Source organism: Pocillopora damicornis, chromosome 7 (assembly GCF_964200805.1).
Source record: "Pocillopora damicornis chromosome 7, jaPocDami1.2, whole genome shotgun sequence".
NCBI lineage: Eukaryota > Metazoa > Cnidaria > Anthozoa > Scleractinia > Pocilloporidae > Pocillopora > Pocillopora damicornis.
The window spans coordinates 2370001-2385897 of NC_142676.1; the positions used below are offsets into that span (position 1 = coordinate 2370001).

General features: G+C 39.9%; 2 long non-coding RNA genes across 2 annotated transcripts in view; both read right to left on the bottom strand.

The window, feature by feature from the left end:
- LOC149042012 (uncharacterized) overlaps positions 1 to 8310 on the bottom strand; it is a 14666-nt gene extending 6356 nt beyond the window's left edge. The window contains exons 1-2 of the long non-coding RNA XR_016188726.1: positions 8183 to 8310; positions 2275 to 2380 (exon numbers count right to left, since the gene is read on the bottom strand). This is a non-coding gene — a long non-coding RNA (uncharacterized LOC149042012). The remainder of the gene's footprint in view (positions 1 to 2274; positions 2381 to 8182) is intronic.
- Positions 2393 to 6630, bottom strand: LOC149042014 (uncharacterized). Its single transcript, XR_016188728.1, has 2 exons — positions 3818 to 6630; positions 2393 to 3642 (listed from the first exon to the last, which is right to left on the bottom strand). It is a non-coding gene; the product is annotated as an uncharacterized LOC149042014 (long non-coding RNA).
- Positions 8311 to 15897: the final 7587 nt, after the last annotated feature.

The following is a 15897-nucleotide window of genomic DNA, read 5'->3' on the forward strand; positions in this document are numbered from 1 at the left end:
TTGACTCTATTAGTTGCGTTAGACAAGAGCGCCCGGCGTTTTTTTCTTGCCAATTCTTTTCAAGCCTTACCAATCTTTACGCAGCCAAAACGTCTGTTATAACAGCGTTGCTTTTTATCCATAAATATAAAAGAAAGTTCGCATATTCAGTATCGAAAGCCTGAACGATTTTCTTTTTGAACAGAACTTAAGCACCGCGTCAATAGACACATGTTTAATTCGCTTGGCTACCTTCATACACAACAACATCATCAGAGTGAACTCCGATGATGACCTCCGCTAAGGTTTAAGAAACTTCGGTCACTTGTACTGAAAACAGTCCTTCTAAAGAAAACCCTCAACCAAACGATCAGAAAACACGATCAAATTTTGCTTCCGAGTTAAAACCATTTTACTGAAAGGGGAGAACTATAGCCGCAAAATGTAGCACACTTAGCAATGGGCTCAATGGACTCTACAGACTTGGCCTTTTAGTTCTTCTTAAATCAGGTCTCTACTGCAATTCTACCAACAGCAAATTTACCACTTTTCTCTTATCATGCTGTCTGCCTTACTCGGACTGTGGTTCTTTTAGGTACCTACTTTAAGATCTATTATCAGGGGGCATGCCAACTCACGAAGATCAAACATTTGGTAGCAGAACTTTAAACACTTTCATGTGGATTTCACGTATGAACTGCAACGTACCTAACCGCACTTCCGATCAAACAAGAGAAATTTGACCGCGAAAGCCATTAAAAGAGCTTAAGTGTATGCACAAGGCAAAGTCAGTAGACAAACTAAGCACGAAAAAACGAAAAACAATCAATATCGTGAAACTCATCGTTATGGCCGACCAAAACAAAAACAAACTATTGGACTTCAATTTCTACTCTTAACTACTGTGTAGATGGTAAATTCAAACAAATGTCTACATCAGATCATTAAAAATGTGCTTCACGACGCCATAAAAACTACCTTCGTCGCAAATTTGTTTTACAATGACCGATGTTACTTTCCCAAAATATGCGAGGTTGGAAACCTCAGATCTATCCATTTAGCTTGACCGCCTCACTCGGCATTAAGTGATAGTGGTTTTTTTATCTCATCTTTTCCTTCCAATGAGATCAGTTAATATTACGGGTAGAAAGATTCCACTAAGGAAGGTTTCAACAACTGAATATTCAATCTCCTTAAATACATTCACTTCCACAAAATCTTCAGCTTTATAATTATTAGGACTTGACTCGGAGTGAGTTTCCCAGCTTAAAATCATTGTCAAGCACATTATTAAAAAAGTTACTGAGAACACATATCTTTTTTTGGGAAAGATCTTCCAAACCGAAGCTTCTGGTTGAGTTTCGTTAGTTGGCGTGTCTTCAATGCCGATATTCCGTGCCGCCACAGAAACTATTAAAATAACAAAAACGACAGAAGCAAAAAAAATGGCTTTCGGAGCCATACGAGAAAGGTTCTGTGAAGAAAAGCAGTTGTACCACAATATTGTTGCTGAGCCAGTGAGTCCCAGAACTAGGACGGCAGATATTTTCAGTTTGGTTGAGAACTCTCTGTTTTCACGCTTCACCTGGCTCTCAGTTAAGATTATGACTATCGCCATCAAGTTGTAAGCTTGGAAGAACATTAAGGAAAGCGAGAGGATCCTGAAGATATTACAGCTTTCTTTGAGATGACTCGCAAATCCTTTCCACGATTCTACGGCATCAGCGACGAGAATTGTAACTTGGCAAATCCATTGACAAATGAAGAACATTCTTCCTCTTTGAAGAAACGGGTATTTTGTTCTATCTTTGAAGCAACTCAACAGCATCCGTAGGTTGAAGGCGACTGCGGCTAGTTGCAAAAGTGCAAGGAAGATCATAAATATCCAACCCATGATGCACGAAAAAAAGCCATATGGAAAAAATTATCGGTACCCAGCCTAACTCATTGAGTGCCACAGAGTTTTCGCTTGGCATTTACAGCTATTTGACTGAAATTTGTCAGCATGGTACAAATCTACATTTGAATAATTTTCCGCGTAAACTTGCTGTTTGATAACGCGTAAGGGATTACTCAGCCGTATTATAGTACAGGTATATACAAACTGAGCAAGAATTTGTTTTAGTTTCTTTAGGTAATTTTTAGACAAATGTCATTTGAATTTCTCACTTCTCATTCCTCACCACCTGTGGAAGAAAAAAAGGCGCTGATACTTGGGAAATTTTAATGGCACGTGATATTTTGTTATTAAACCGAAATGCAAAAACAAATGTACTGAATGACCCGATACATTACACAATAGCGCAAAGCCTCACGCCACCTTCAATCACGCGGAAAACACGTGGAAAACAGTGTAACGTCACCCCCTGACGTTATAACAGTTATTTCCAAAGAAGCCCTCCTAGAGACAACAGAAGAAAAACAGTTTATTAGTTGGATATAATTGAACCCCATACGTGTAAACGATACCAGTTTTATAGAGCTAACGAAGGACTAATGCTCAAAAATTCAAGCCAAATTATATTGTCAACTCAGTGAACCATGTTAAACCAAACTATTTTGTCCTACCCCCACCGACGCAGCACCACTATTTCTTTAGAAGCTAACTAACCCCCAACACAACAATATAGTTTTTATAAGATATCGATTAACCTAAAATGAATGAATGAATGAATGAATGTGTATTTATATACCGCACATATCACATACTGTCTCAAGGCGGTTTACAATTCTAATTGAGTGAGATCGAACGTCAGCTTGTAAAGGCGCCTCTAGCTGCCGCTATCAGTCCATATTTGATCTCACTCACTCACCCAGCCCATGCATGAAATGTACAATGAAACAACAGATAGACCACCACACCGGGAACTACGCCCCCTACTCTTTTCGACAAGTGTGTGGATTTTTTAGCGCTACTGGTAGACATTGCCACAGCGACCAGTACAACGACGGGAGACGCGAGCATAACAAAATTGGCTTTTAGGAAGCCATTGGATAAATCAACGCATGAGAAAAACAATTGTGCCACAAAATCATGGCAGATTCGACGACTCCCAAACTTAGCAATGCAAACGCGCAGAGTTTTGGAACATCGCGAAACATGGTTATGGCCGAAACGAAAACAAATCATTGGACTTCAATTTCTATACTTAACTACTGTGTAAATGGCAAATTCAAACAAATTGCTACATCATATTATTAAATATGTACTTCACGACCGCATATCTGACTATCTTCTTAAAATGACAATCCTTGTTTCACAGTATGATGTTACTTTCCCAAAATGTTCGAGGTTGGAAGCTCCAGATCTATTCATAACTCAACCGCCTCACTCGACACTAAATGAGTGTAGTTTTCATCTCATCTTTGAATCAATGAGATCAGTTAACATTGCTGGTAGAACGATTCCAACAAAGAATGTTTCAACAACTGAATATTCAATCTCCTTAAATACATTCACTTCCACAAAATCTTCAGCTTTATTATTACTGGAACTTGACTCGGAGTGAGGTTCCCAGCTTAAAATTATTGTCAAGCACATTATTAAAAAAGTTACCAAGAACACATATCTTTTTTTTGGAAAGATCTTCCAAACCGAAGTTTCTGGTTGAGTTTCGTCAGCTGGCGTGTATTCAATGCTGATATTCCGTGCCGCCGTAGAAACTATTAGAATGGCAAAAATGACAGAAGCAAACAAAATGGCTTTTAGGTCAATACGAGAAAGGTTCTTTGAAGAAAAGCAGTTATTCCACAATATTGTTGCTGAATCAGTGAGTCCCAAAACAAGGACTACAGATATTTTCAGTTTGGTTGAAAACTCTCTGTTTTCACGCTTTACCTGATTCTCAGTTAAGATTATGACTAACGCCATCAAGTTGAAAGCTTGGAAGAACATCATTGAGAGCGATAGGATCCTGAAGATATTGCAGCTGTTTTTGAGCTGACTTGTAAATCCTTTCCACGATTCTACGGCGTCGGCGACGAGAATTGTAACTTGGCAAATCCACTGACAAATGAAGAACATTCTACCTCTTTGAAGAAACGGGTATTTTGTTTTGTCTTTGAAGCAACTCAACAGCATCCGTAGGTTGAAGGCGACTGCGGCTAGTTCCAAAAGAGCATGAAAGATGAGAAAAATCCAACCCATGATGCGTGCCAGGGAGTTCTCTCTATATACTCAAAGCTGTTTGACTAAATTATCTGATACAAATCTGCTTTTGCATAATTATCCACTTTATTTTAGATGTTTAGTGACGCAAGAACGATTGTTCAACGACCGGTGTTTTTGCATTGGAAAAACATAAACAGAACAAATTTTTGTTTTGGGTTTTCATGAAATTTTCGGGATTCACGTTTTTATACAAATCCTCGCGTGTAAGTTGAAAAAGCTGTCAAAACTTTGGGCCTAAGGTCGCACTAGGCAAACTTTTTGTTCATTTTGTGAAGAAACTTGTCATCAGTTGAGTGAGACAAGCGCGCCCAGTGATTTTTTCTTACCAAATCTGGTCAAGCCTTACCAATCTGCATGCAGCTGAAACGTCTGCTATAAAAGCGTTGCTTTTTATCCATAAATTAAACAGGAAGTTCGCATATTCAGTATCGAAAGCCTGAACGGTTTCCTTTTTAAACAGACTTACGCACCGCGTCAATAGACACATGTTTAATTCGCTTGACTACCTTCGTACACAACAACATCATTAGAGTGAACTCCGATGATGACCTCCGCAAAGGTTTAAGAAACTTCAGTCACTTGTACTGAAAACAGTCCTTTTAAAGAAAACTCTCAACCAAATGATCAGAAAACACGATCAAATTGTGCTTCTGAGTTAAAACCATTTTACCGAAAGGGGAGAACTATAGCCGCAAAATGTAGCACACCTAGCAAAGGGCTCAATAGACTCTACAAACTTGGCCTTTTAGTTCTTCTTTAATTAGGTCTCTACTGCAATTCTACCAACAGCAAATTTACCACTTTTCTCTTATCATGCTGTCTGCCTTACTCGGACTGTGGTTCTTTTAGGTACCTACTTTAAGATCCAATATCAGGGGGCATGCCAACTCACGAAGATCAAACATTTGGTAGCAGAACTTTAACTCAAACACTTTCACAAGGATTTCACGTATGAACAATAACGTGCCTAACCGCGCTTCCGGTCAAACAAGAGACAAACTAAGAACGAAAAAACAGAAAAAAAAACCAGTCAATATCGCACAACTCATCGTTATGGCCGACCAAAACAAAAACAAACCATTGGACTTAAAGTTCTGCTCATAACTTCTGTGTAGATGGTAAATTCAAACAAATTTGTACATCATATTATTAAATAAGTACTTCACGACCCCATATAAGACTATCCTCTGAACAATCCTTGTTGTACAACGGGTGATGTTACTCTCCCAAAATGTTCGAAGTTGGAAACCTTATAGATCTATCAATGACAGAGTCAGTAACCTCACACGGTACTAAATGAGAATAGTTTTTATCTCATCTTTTTCTTCATAATTTGAATCGATGAGATTAGTTAATATTACTGGTAAAACGATTCCAACAAAGAACGTTTCAACAACTGAATATGCAACCTCCTTCAATACAATAACCTCCTCAAAATCTTCAGGTTTATAACTGTTGCGACTTGATTCGGAGTGAGGTTCCCAGCTTAAAATTATTATCAAGCACATTATTAACAAAGTTACCAAAAACAGATATCTTTTTTTGGGAAAGATCTTCCAAACTGATGCTTCTGGTTGAGTTTCGTCAGTTGGCGTGTCTTCAGTGCTGATATTCCTTGCCGCCGCAGAAACTATTAAAATGACAAAAATAGCAGAAGCAAAAAAAATGGCTTTCAGGAACATGCGAGAAAGGTACTGTGGAGAAAAGCAGTTGTACCACGATATTGTTGCTGAGCCAGTGAGTCCCAGAACAAGGACTGCAGATATTTTCAGTTTGGTTGAAAACTCTCTGTTTTTACGCTTCACCTGGCTCTCAGATAAGATCATCACTATAGCCATCAAGTTGTAAGCTTGGAAGAACATCATTGAAAGCGAGAGGACTCTGAAGATATTACAGCTTTCTTTGAGCTGACTTCCAAATCCTTTCCACGATTCTACGGCATCAGCGACGAGAATTGTAACTTGGCAAATCCACTGACAAATGAAGAACATTCTACCTCTTTGAAGAAACGGGTATTTTGTCTTGTCTTTGAAGCAACTCAACAGCATCCGTAGGTTGAAGACGACTGCAGTTAGTTCCAAAAGTGACAGGAAGATCATAAATATCAAACCCATGATGCACGAAAAAAAGCCAGATGGAAAAAATTCTTGGTACCCTTTTCGCTATGTACTCAAAGCTGTTTGCCTGACACTGTCTTCATGGTACAAATTTGCATTTGAATAATTTCCGCTTAACTCTGCTGTAACATGACGCACATAAGATTGCTCAGCAATATTTTGGTATCGGTACATACAAACTGAACAGAACTCTTGTTTTGGTTTTTTTATGTAATTATTATACGAAAGTCATTTGGATTTCTCATTTCTCGTTTCTCTCCACCTGTAGGATTGGAACTAATCAAGTACAAAAGGCGCTGATAGTTGGGAAAATTTTTTATGATACGCGATATTTTGACGGCACTCAGCCTCACGCCACCTTCAATCACGTGGAGAACACGCGTAACTTCACCTCTAGACGCCATAACAGCAATTTCCAATAAATGAGTTGCCACTAATCGGATCCTTACGTTTGTGTACAGATTTTTGGGATCGCCACAAGGCAAACATTGCAACTCGCTAGGGAATGTTAGGCGAAGGGTTGTTCGGACGTCCAAAGAAACGATTTTGGAGGGAGATAATCGCTTTTTCGCCGCAGCTTTATCGTAAGATAATGTTGATACGAGGGAAGTGTAATTTTTTGTTAGAATTACCACAAAATATGTTAGAAAGAAATACCGAAAACTACTCTCCTTGCGTAAGGTCTATTGTGAAATCGTCATCGCGTAATAGTCTCGAAATATTACAGTTACACATACGAAAGGGTTCAGTTTTTAGCCAATTATCAACGCTGATTCGTTCTCGTTGATCACAACAAAATAGCAGTGTTGGTGTTTTATCACTTTAATATTCAGTGCTTAAGCTCCTGCTGCCTCGAGGTAGCTTTTGTAGCGCTCTCTTGTATTACAAGCCACGAAAAAAGCTAGAAGTAGACTTAACACACGTCCAAAAAACTGAAAATGCTTTGTTGAGTTATTTCTTGGCGATTTATGGTTAGTTTTTCTAAATTTCGAGAGTATTACGTAATGTCAAATTCACGATAAACCTTGCGCAGGTAGACAAGTTGATCGGAAGATTCTACTACGTTTCTGAGAGCGACGGAAAAGCAATAATCTCTCACTAAAATCGTTTTTTTGGACGTTAAAACTGCCTTCCGCCAGACATTTCCTTCTCGTGAGTTGATGTTTGCCCCGCGGCGATCTCAGAAATCTGGATCCTATTGCTGGCAAATCATTCATTAAGCCATATCAGAGATAACAGGAGAAAAAAGTTTCAATAGTTGGATGTAACTGAAACCTACTCGCAATAGAAGAGAAGCAGTTTACTGGATGGATGTAATTGAACCCCATACGTGTAAATAATACCAGTTTAATAAAAGATAACGAAGGGCTAACGCTGGAAAAGTCAGCATTACAAACACCTTACGTTGGCCAAGTTATGTTAGAACTAAACTATCATGTCATACCCCCTCAGTTTTTTTTAGAAGCTAACTAGCCCCTAAAATAACAATGTATTTCGTAATAGATATCGACCAACATGAAATAGCTGTAATTGTTTTTTTGCTTATGTCTGTTAGGACATGGCGTTTTATCCCGATTACGTGAAACTCACCACGCATGAAGTTCCATTTGCAAGGTCTAAGATGCGAGTACTTTGTCCTTCTATCACAAGAGGATTCCCAGCGTTCACGGAATATATTTGTACAAGAAAAAGAATGTCAAATACTTGCCAGAAGATTTCGTGGCTGGAAGAGACAATGATGGGACAAAGAAAGAAATTCAGGACGTTGACCGAAATATTTCGATCTCATTAAGTGATTTTTAGCCTGAGGTGGAAAGCATTGTGGTTTCTAAACGTAGTCTCTTCATTATTTCCAAAGTCAGTATGATATTCAAAGAATCTCATCGCTGTTCACTAATAAATCAATCTTACTTACAGGCGACCAGACTTGCTGAAAGAGGACGGATATCGTTTAATTTCTGTGAGAAAGGCCATACGGGATGCGTGACAATAACACAATATACATTAAATTCACTTCCGATTTGCAAAACGTGACTCTCACTTCGCAGCATATAGGGGTGTTGTGTTACTACGGTTTTATATGATGAAGCTTTGTACAAGCAAAAACGGACTCGTAATGTTTGAGTAGTCCGAAAAAAATGACTATCCTGTGCTTTATCTATGCCGTAAACGTCATTGATTTCTTAAGCCAATACTAAGTCTAACAAGTAAACACACGCGCGTGGGGTAGTCGAGCTATAACGTATCTTAGTCCCATAATGTTCTCTAGGTGACTAGAATGACGCTGAATTTGGTCTTAGTCAGGACTAAGGAATTTTTGAGCAACTTCGCAAGGCATCACACTCGTACAATTTGAAAGCTGTTTGCTGACGAGTCTCTTGGCCGAGACAAATCGCTCTCTTATTAGCAACGCACTGATATTACGCAGAACAAATATAATTGATACATATGCAAATTTTAGAACAACCAAGTATTACGGTCCAATAAATATACTTCGAAGTATTAAAATTAAAGAAGTAAAATAGAAAATTAAAATCGTAATTCTAAGGTTTAACGTATAACACAAAATGTTGCATACATTAAATTATGTTTTCGAGCCCCGTGGGGGGCTCCCCTAGGGGCAGTGAGCCAGACCAAAACAACATAAACAAAACCGTTGAAGTGACAAGAAAATCGGATGCACCCAAAAGTTCGCTGCCTAAAGAATCAAGGCTACAAAGCCGATGGAATGAAAGTCTGGATCGTTTGTTGCGCTTATTTGGTTGCTCCGCTTTGCGTTCGAAAGTTGGCCTTGTTCTACAGTGAAATGCCGACGCATGTTCGCACGCGATCCGTTGCTCCAATACGAGGGGCCAATATAATGAAATGGCCTAATTATGAAATAATAGGAGATCTTATTCTTACGTTCAGTTAGCGCACGTAAAGGTGGTGTTGCACGGTTGCAGAACTTGGAGAATGACTCAATTGGATGAGAAGAAGCTGAATGCTTAAGGCTTGTGAGCAGTGAAGAGTTTAGGAGAAGAGGGAACATCTAGACCTTAATGGTATAGATATTATATAGAAGACGAGGATGACTGGGCCGCTTTCCTAGAATAGACCAACAGTCCAACGCGCTATTGTACTCCCGTGAGTGCCACCAAATAAAAGAAGGCCAGGATGACCACACGAAACGTAGCAAAGGACAGTGGGAATAGAACTTAAACGGAGTGAGAACTAAGAACCAGGATTGGAGTAGCCACAACTACGAAGGATAGAACATCCAAGAAAGCGAGAGAGAGTGCCACTAATCTCCGGCCTCAAAGCACCACTGTACACCGTAGGTAGACGTGGGGCAGACGTTCGACAATAATATTTCGTATTCACATAAAATGAGGTTTTAAAGCAGCAGGGGAAAGGGTGATCTCGTTATGGTAATGGTAATTTATAGTAGAGGGAATGTATAATGAAATGCGACGAGAAATGACGCATCTCTTTGAGGTTCCCTATCAATATTTCTGCTTCCGTTGAACCATCTAAATGAGTTAGCTACAGTTATCTTTCCAATTCTGAGTCCCTTTTAACTCGTAAAATCCTCATACTTTGTACTTACCCTTACCCCGAAATTTATGCCCGTTTAGGGCGGATCCGGGTGTCCCTGTATAGTCCCTTCTTAAGAGGTGCCCACTTCGAAGCTCAGATTTTTTACCGTCTCCTTTAATTTTGGATAGGGCAACAGAAGGAGGGTAGGAGGGAGGGTGTGGGTATCTCCCGTTTCCCGCAGAATGCTCTGGTCTTGTCTCTCGCACCTTTAATTCCCGTTCCTCGCCCTTTTCTGCAAAACGTTACAAATCAGTCTGCCGCATTTCTCCTCTGTTTCCTGACCTCACTGGAAAGCCGCTTCCTGTCCTTTCCCATTCCGTCCTTTAACTCCTGCTTTACCCCCCCCCCCTCCATTTGCTGATATCCCGCCCCTGTCCCCCCTGTAGTTTACTCTTTACCGCCTAATTCAGTGGTTATGAAGAACCTTAAGCAGTCAGGATGGCGACGCCAAGGAAGACGTCGTTGAAAAAATGAATTTATATTTTAAGTTAGAATTCCGCTGATGGCTGTTAGCCGTGTCCTCGTTGCCTTCACCGTCGTGGTTTTCTTGGGGTCCCTATTCTCAGTACGGGAATCGTTCAACCTGCCAAAACCTCATTGTAAATGTGCTGTACCAAAGAAAAGTAAATTGCCGATTCTAAGCTCTACACAAAGACCCTAACGCAATAGCAAAGGCAATGAAATCATCCACCTCTCTTAGTTTTTTACTGAAAAAAAATTTTGGATTTTCAAACAACTCGACACAGCCGGAAAACATTACGTGACACCGTTTGCGTGAGAGACATGCGAGTTTATCTCCTAAACCAAAATAGTACTATGGAACCTGCGCGAGCCTTGAACTTTCCGCTGCTGTCTCCAATTCTTCAACCTGTTCTCAGTTTCCCGTAGCGATTCGTGTCAGCGAAATTCTTCATTTGCTCTTTCCCAGCAATTCAGGAGCTCTTTTACGACAAATGGCAAGCTATCAAATGGAAATGTTAGTAACTTGTAAACTGAGCCATCTATCGTGATTCCTCTTCTGTTGGAGAAAAGGAAACGAGGTTACGTGTCATATTTTCCACATCGTATTTTTCGCCAACAAACGCTGCGGTTCTTTTCAGTAGTACCGTGCTGGTCTGGCATTTCAAATTAATAGAAAACACAAGGTGCTTTTCAGACATCCTGTGTTCTTTACACTAAACACGGCAACGGAAATACTACAAAGAAGCGTATCATGTGTCTACATCCTTACGCTTCTAGTATGGCATTCCAAGTTAACTCCCAATGCGGACAACAATTCCTGTCCTTTGCCCGGACAATACAACATTCTTTTTAACAAACATTCTTAGTTATCAGCATTTTTAATTTTTACTTTGTACTTCACACCTAGTATTTTTTACCTTTTTATCATTTTACCCGTTGAAGGCTGTAGCGCAAACAGCCGAAAGCTCGTATTTTTAAAAGTTTTAGCCAGAGATCGTTTTTTTAATTTCATAACATGTTTTATCCTGGCTGCGGCCCCTCTATCTTTTCACGAAAAAAAATGAGTTAAACAAAAAAAGGGAGCCAAAACTTCTGCGGAAACCAAAAATGTCAGTTTATGGTTTCCAATTTGCTAGTAAAATCCGATGCTATCTGTGCACTAGAAAAAGGCAGTGTGATTTGCATCTTAGAGACTATAAATCACCTTACGTTGGCCCACGATGTGATCACATGGTCCTTAATTGTAATCAATGTCGTACGATCATGTCAGGTGACTAAGTGACAGCCCGTAACATCGGAACATGGCATATTTGCGTGACAAGCCTCGTTTGTCCTTAGGCGCTCTCGTCATTACTGTTGACATTCGTCCTGGCTTCACCATCTCTCGCGACAACGTGGAACGTCGAGAAACGCAATTGTTCAAAATGACTTGGTTACTCCTCCTTGTATTATCTGTAATGGATATAGCCGCAGTCTATTTCAATGTACGAATGCTGATAATCTGTATCAAAGACAAAACGAAATACAAGTTTCTGGAAAGTTGCAGGGTACTGGCCATCTGTCAAGGCGCTTGCCATGTCATAATTCTTGTTGCGGATACTGCAGAATGGTGGAACGGCTTCACTATTCTCCCTAGTGAAACATGCAGCTTCTTCAGAGTCCTGTCACTTTCCGTGATGTTCTACCAGACTTGTAATTTGACGGCAATGATGACGGTTTACAATGAACACGGAACCCAAGACGCAAGTTCGAAAGTTCGAATGTACGCCGCGCTTAGTATGGGAGGCGTTGGGTCTTCAATGATCGCATGGCACAATTGTTTTGCTCAAGCGCCGACTTCTCTATTTGCCCTCAAAGCTGCCTTCGTTTTGGTTGTGACATTTTTGATCTTGCTTCTTGCGGCAGCTCTTTTCACGAACGATGAATACAACACACTGGAGTCACAGGCCGCCATCTGCACTTCAGCTTCGCCGTTGTGGGTTCGTAAAGAAAACATAAGGCCCTTATTCTTCACAATTTTGTTGCTACCATGTCTTGTTTGGATCCTTAGCGGAGTGCCCAATACTGACTCACTGCTTTACGAAGATTATGAACAAGTAACATTGTTCAAGGAGGCTCTTTATTCAGTGATCACCAAATTTGCAGTCGGAATTGTTTTACCGGTGACTTTGTATGATTTGATAAGTTCGAGCTACGTAAACAGGAAAGATCAAATTATGGCATCTATTATTTAAGAAGAAACTGGATTTAGAGCGAAAACATAAATCTCTCTAAAGAAATCAGTATTTTATTTGTTACATTCTACAAACTAACTGCAGAGTCGAAGACTTTTCCGGCATTCATCAGATAAGGATGTACAGCGCGATTCTGTGAAAAGAAGCACAAAGTTTTGTTATGTAATTATGTCTCGGAATATCTTGTAGAGATACTTAGTTGGATTTCCTGCCTTTATGAAGGATTTACTTCGATGTGAATTCGATACAAAAATTGTTGATTGTTGCTAAGAAGAATATTCATCGAGCCAAAATAATTATGATTTTTCTTTAAGCAGACAAAGGCTTTAAGCGTTTCCAGTTACAGAAATTCAAGCAGCAAGACACGCAAGGATATGGCTGTTTTCGCGCTGAAATCGACACTATTCATGCGACCTTAATTGTAAATCAGTGCACAAGGCTATCTTGATGCATAAGTCGAATCTTTGTGTTCGCTCCGAAAGGAGTTCTGAGGAATAAAATCGATGCCTAATTGTAAACAAACGAGTGGTATCTAGTTTCCGGACCAAAGGTCACTCATGCATTCGTGGCGTGATCTAGGACGTCTCTTATTGAAATTAGGTCCCGTCCGGGGGTGGGGGCGTCAGAACTCTACGCTATAATGCTACAGAAAATTGGTTATGAACAGGGCGAATCATCGTGATTTTCAGATAAGGTTTAGAGAGCGCAACAAGATGAACATAGGGAAATCACTGAAGGAAAAAAAATTGACGAAATTTGTGATGCTTGCCCTCTCCTGATCAGTACACCGTAAAATGCAACCACGAGCTCTCCCTTGCAGAGGAAACCGAATTATTATTTAGTTTGAACAACGCTCTCGTGCAAACAGACAGAAGGAATTATGTCGTAGCATATTTAAGGTTCAAACAACGTAAACATCTCAGCACAAATTTAAACTGAAAACCATTCGCTTACATCGATCTTCACAAGAACAATCTTGCAAAGTACAGTGCTGAACGAGTGCGAGCGACAAAATTTACGTGATTTCATTAAATCTGACAAAGGAAAACGCGAAGACTTCGCGTAAATACGAACGTTATTTTAAAACAATGTGATTACAAATACCTTAAATTCCACTTAGGAGTACAGGTCGATTCACTTCAGTTCGAATGCAGCAAGCGACAGTGCAGTGCGTCTTTCTGATCTGTCTCAACTTGGCCTCGAATCGACTCGAACGACCAGCACGGTTTATTAGCAACAAAACCCTCATTCATTTGCAGGTTTATGATATACTTTTGTGGACATTTATGCTTTAATAACTCTTGAAATGATTCAGTTTGGAATGAGATAATATCTCTAGGCATCATGGCTCCCGCAAGATTCCGAAAAAGATGTACAGAAGGAGTTCACTTTGTTTTAACGACAACAGGAAAGCAAAGTTCATATGACTTAGTATGGCGTGATTGATTCTGTATTTGATTGGACCATAGCTCTTGTCCACGTGTATACGCCATGTAGCAGACGTGCGTGGTGGACACAAAGGGTCCCTAGAAACCCAACGAGTGACGAGCCCTTGATTACATCCCTTTTTCCCCACTTCCCCCTCCCCCAACTTCACCTACAGCATTTCATTTCCAAACGACCTTCGCTCTTCGTCTTCCCTACTTCCGCTACAGAGTTTTGTAATTTGCGACTCGAGCTCCCGTAATGAACCGCGTAAGAGAAATTAAAACCGATCCACCTAAGTTTATTGGGAAATAAACAACCATCATAGTACCATCATGGCATCAGCTTATTTATTTTGGCACATTTACATGTATAGATCCGCGACTGTTTGAATTGAAACTGGGAGTTTTCCTTTCGTTTTTTCCCAACAGTACTCACGGGAAAATCAGACCAGTTACTAAAATATCATAAGCTGAATACTTGTTGAGTTCTGGACACCAGTCGTCCTAAATCTGATGTAACAAAATACGAAAAAGAAAACCATGTCTCAATGACGCACGTCGATATGATTTGAATATTCTGAGAAATGCAAATTAAGTGGTGGTATACTTTGTCTTTTAGTAGGGGGAAACACTTTGATTGCTTTGCATCGTAATAGCGTTATTTTCAATGCGGCGATGAAAGCGGCAGAGAGCGGAAGATTTTGACTGAACATTCCGTTAAAAAGTTAAGCCGTTCCTTTTTCCTTTCACTGTAGATAAAGGTAATTTGATTTATTTTGAAGGTGTAGAAGTATTTTTTTGTACGTAATTGTCTATTGTTCTCAAGGTCAAACGCAATCTGTTTTTTTGGTGTGTAATTTGAGACCGGTTTTTGAGATGTACGTCGTAGTTTGAAGCCGTTCAAAGATTTGGAAAGCCCCTTTGCATTTAAGGTGTTAGTGTTTGAGAACTTTATGGTCGCAAAAGGCCTATTGTTGCGTGGAGTTTATTGCGTTACATAGCGTTACTATAGTTAGTACTTTTTCTACATATACCCAACAGTGTCGTAAATCTACTTTCCCTTGGTAAAAACAAGTAAACTTATCGCGAGTATTGTATGTTAAATCTTCTGTATTGATTATTGAATGTAGAATAGTTGAATTAGAGTAGTGAAAAGAGTTCTTTGACAAATAAATAAGGCCTATCCGGCCACACGCCGGGTAGGCCGGATAGCAAAAGGCAGTCAATCGTTTAAAATGTGTTGAGAAGCCTGTGCGACCCCTACCGGTCGATAGCGCTTTGACATCTTCTGCCCTCAAAGTTAAGCTCTTATTAAGATATATTTTAATGACTTTCCTTTGCGATGGGATAATAAGGGTTGGTTGTTGAAGCGGTCATGCTAAAACGCAGACTGCAGACCGTGTAGACCGCGCAGACCGTGCGGGCAGTGCAGACTGCGCTTTGTTCGCTAGAGAATTTTGATTGTTACAGCTCACGAGATGCTGACTAATTCATTCATTAGCCATCTCGCAATTGACTTCGATAGGTGTCCAATTTTTACCAGTATTATGCGATTCTCTTCAGCCTGAGAAAAAATTGTTTCTTTGCTTATAAAAGTTTTATTTTACGCCTCGGTGGACGTTGAAAAGAGGTGAAAAAACTTTGCTAGGCAACGATATAATCTTTTTGTTCAATCAAACCAAACCATCTGATTCATAATCTATTTACAGCTTAACGAAGCAGGACCGTAATCGTCCCCGCAGCGTAAGTTCTAATGACCACGATTCTCCGTTTCCTTATTGACTTAGGACTGATTTAGAAGATATATCAAGTATCCATTACGTCTCCAAACAGTGCTACTTCTATTAATAAATGAATGGTGTCCTTCTCCCAGTTGCACTTTACTTTTTTTAAAACTAAGAACGGAGCCTGCAAAGCCTTAGGAAGAC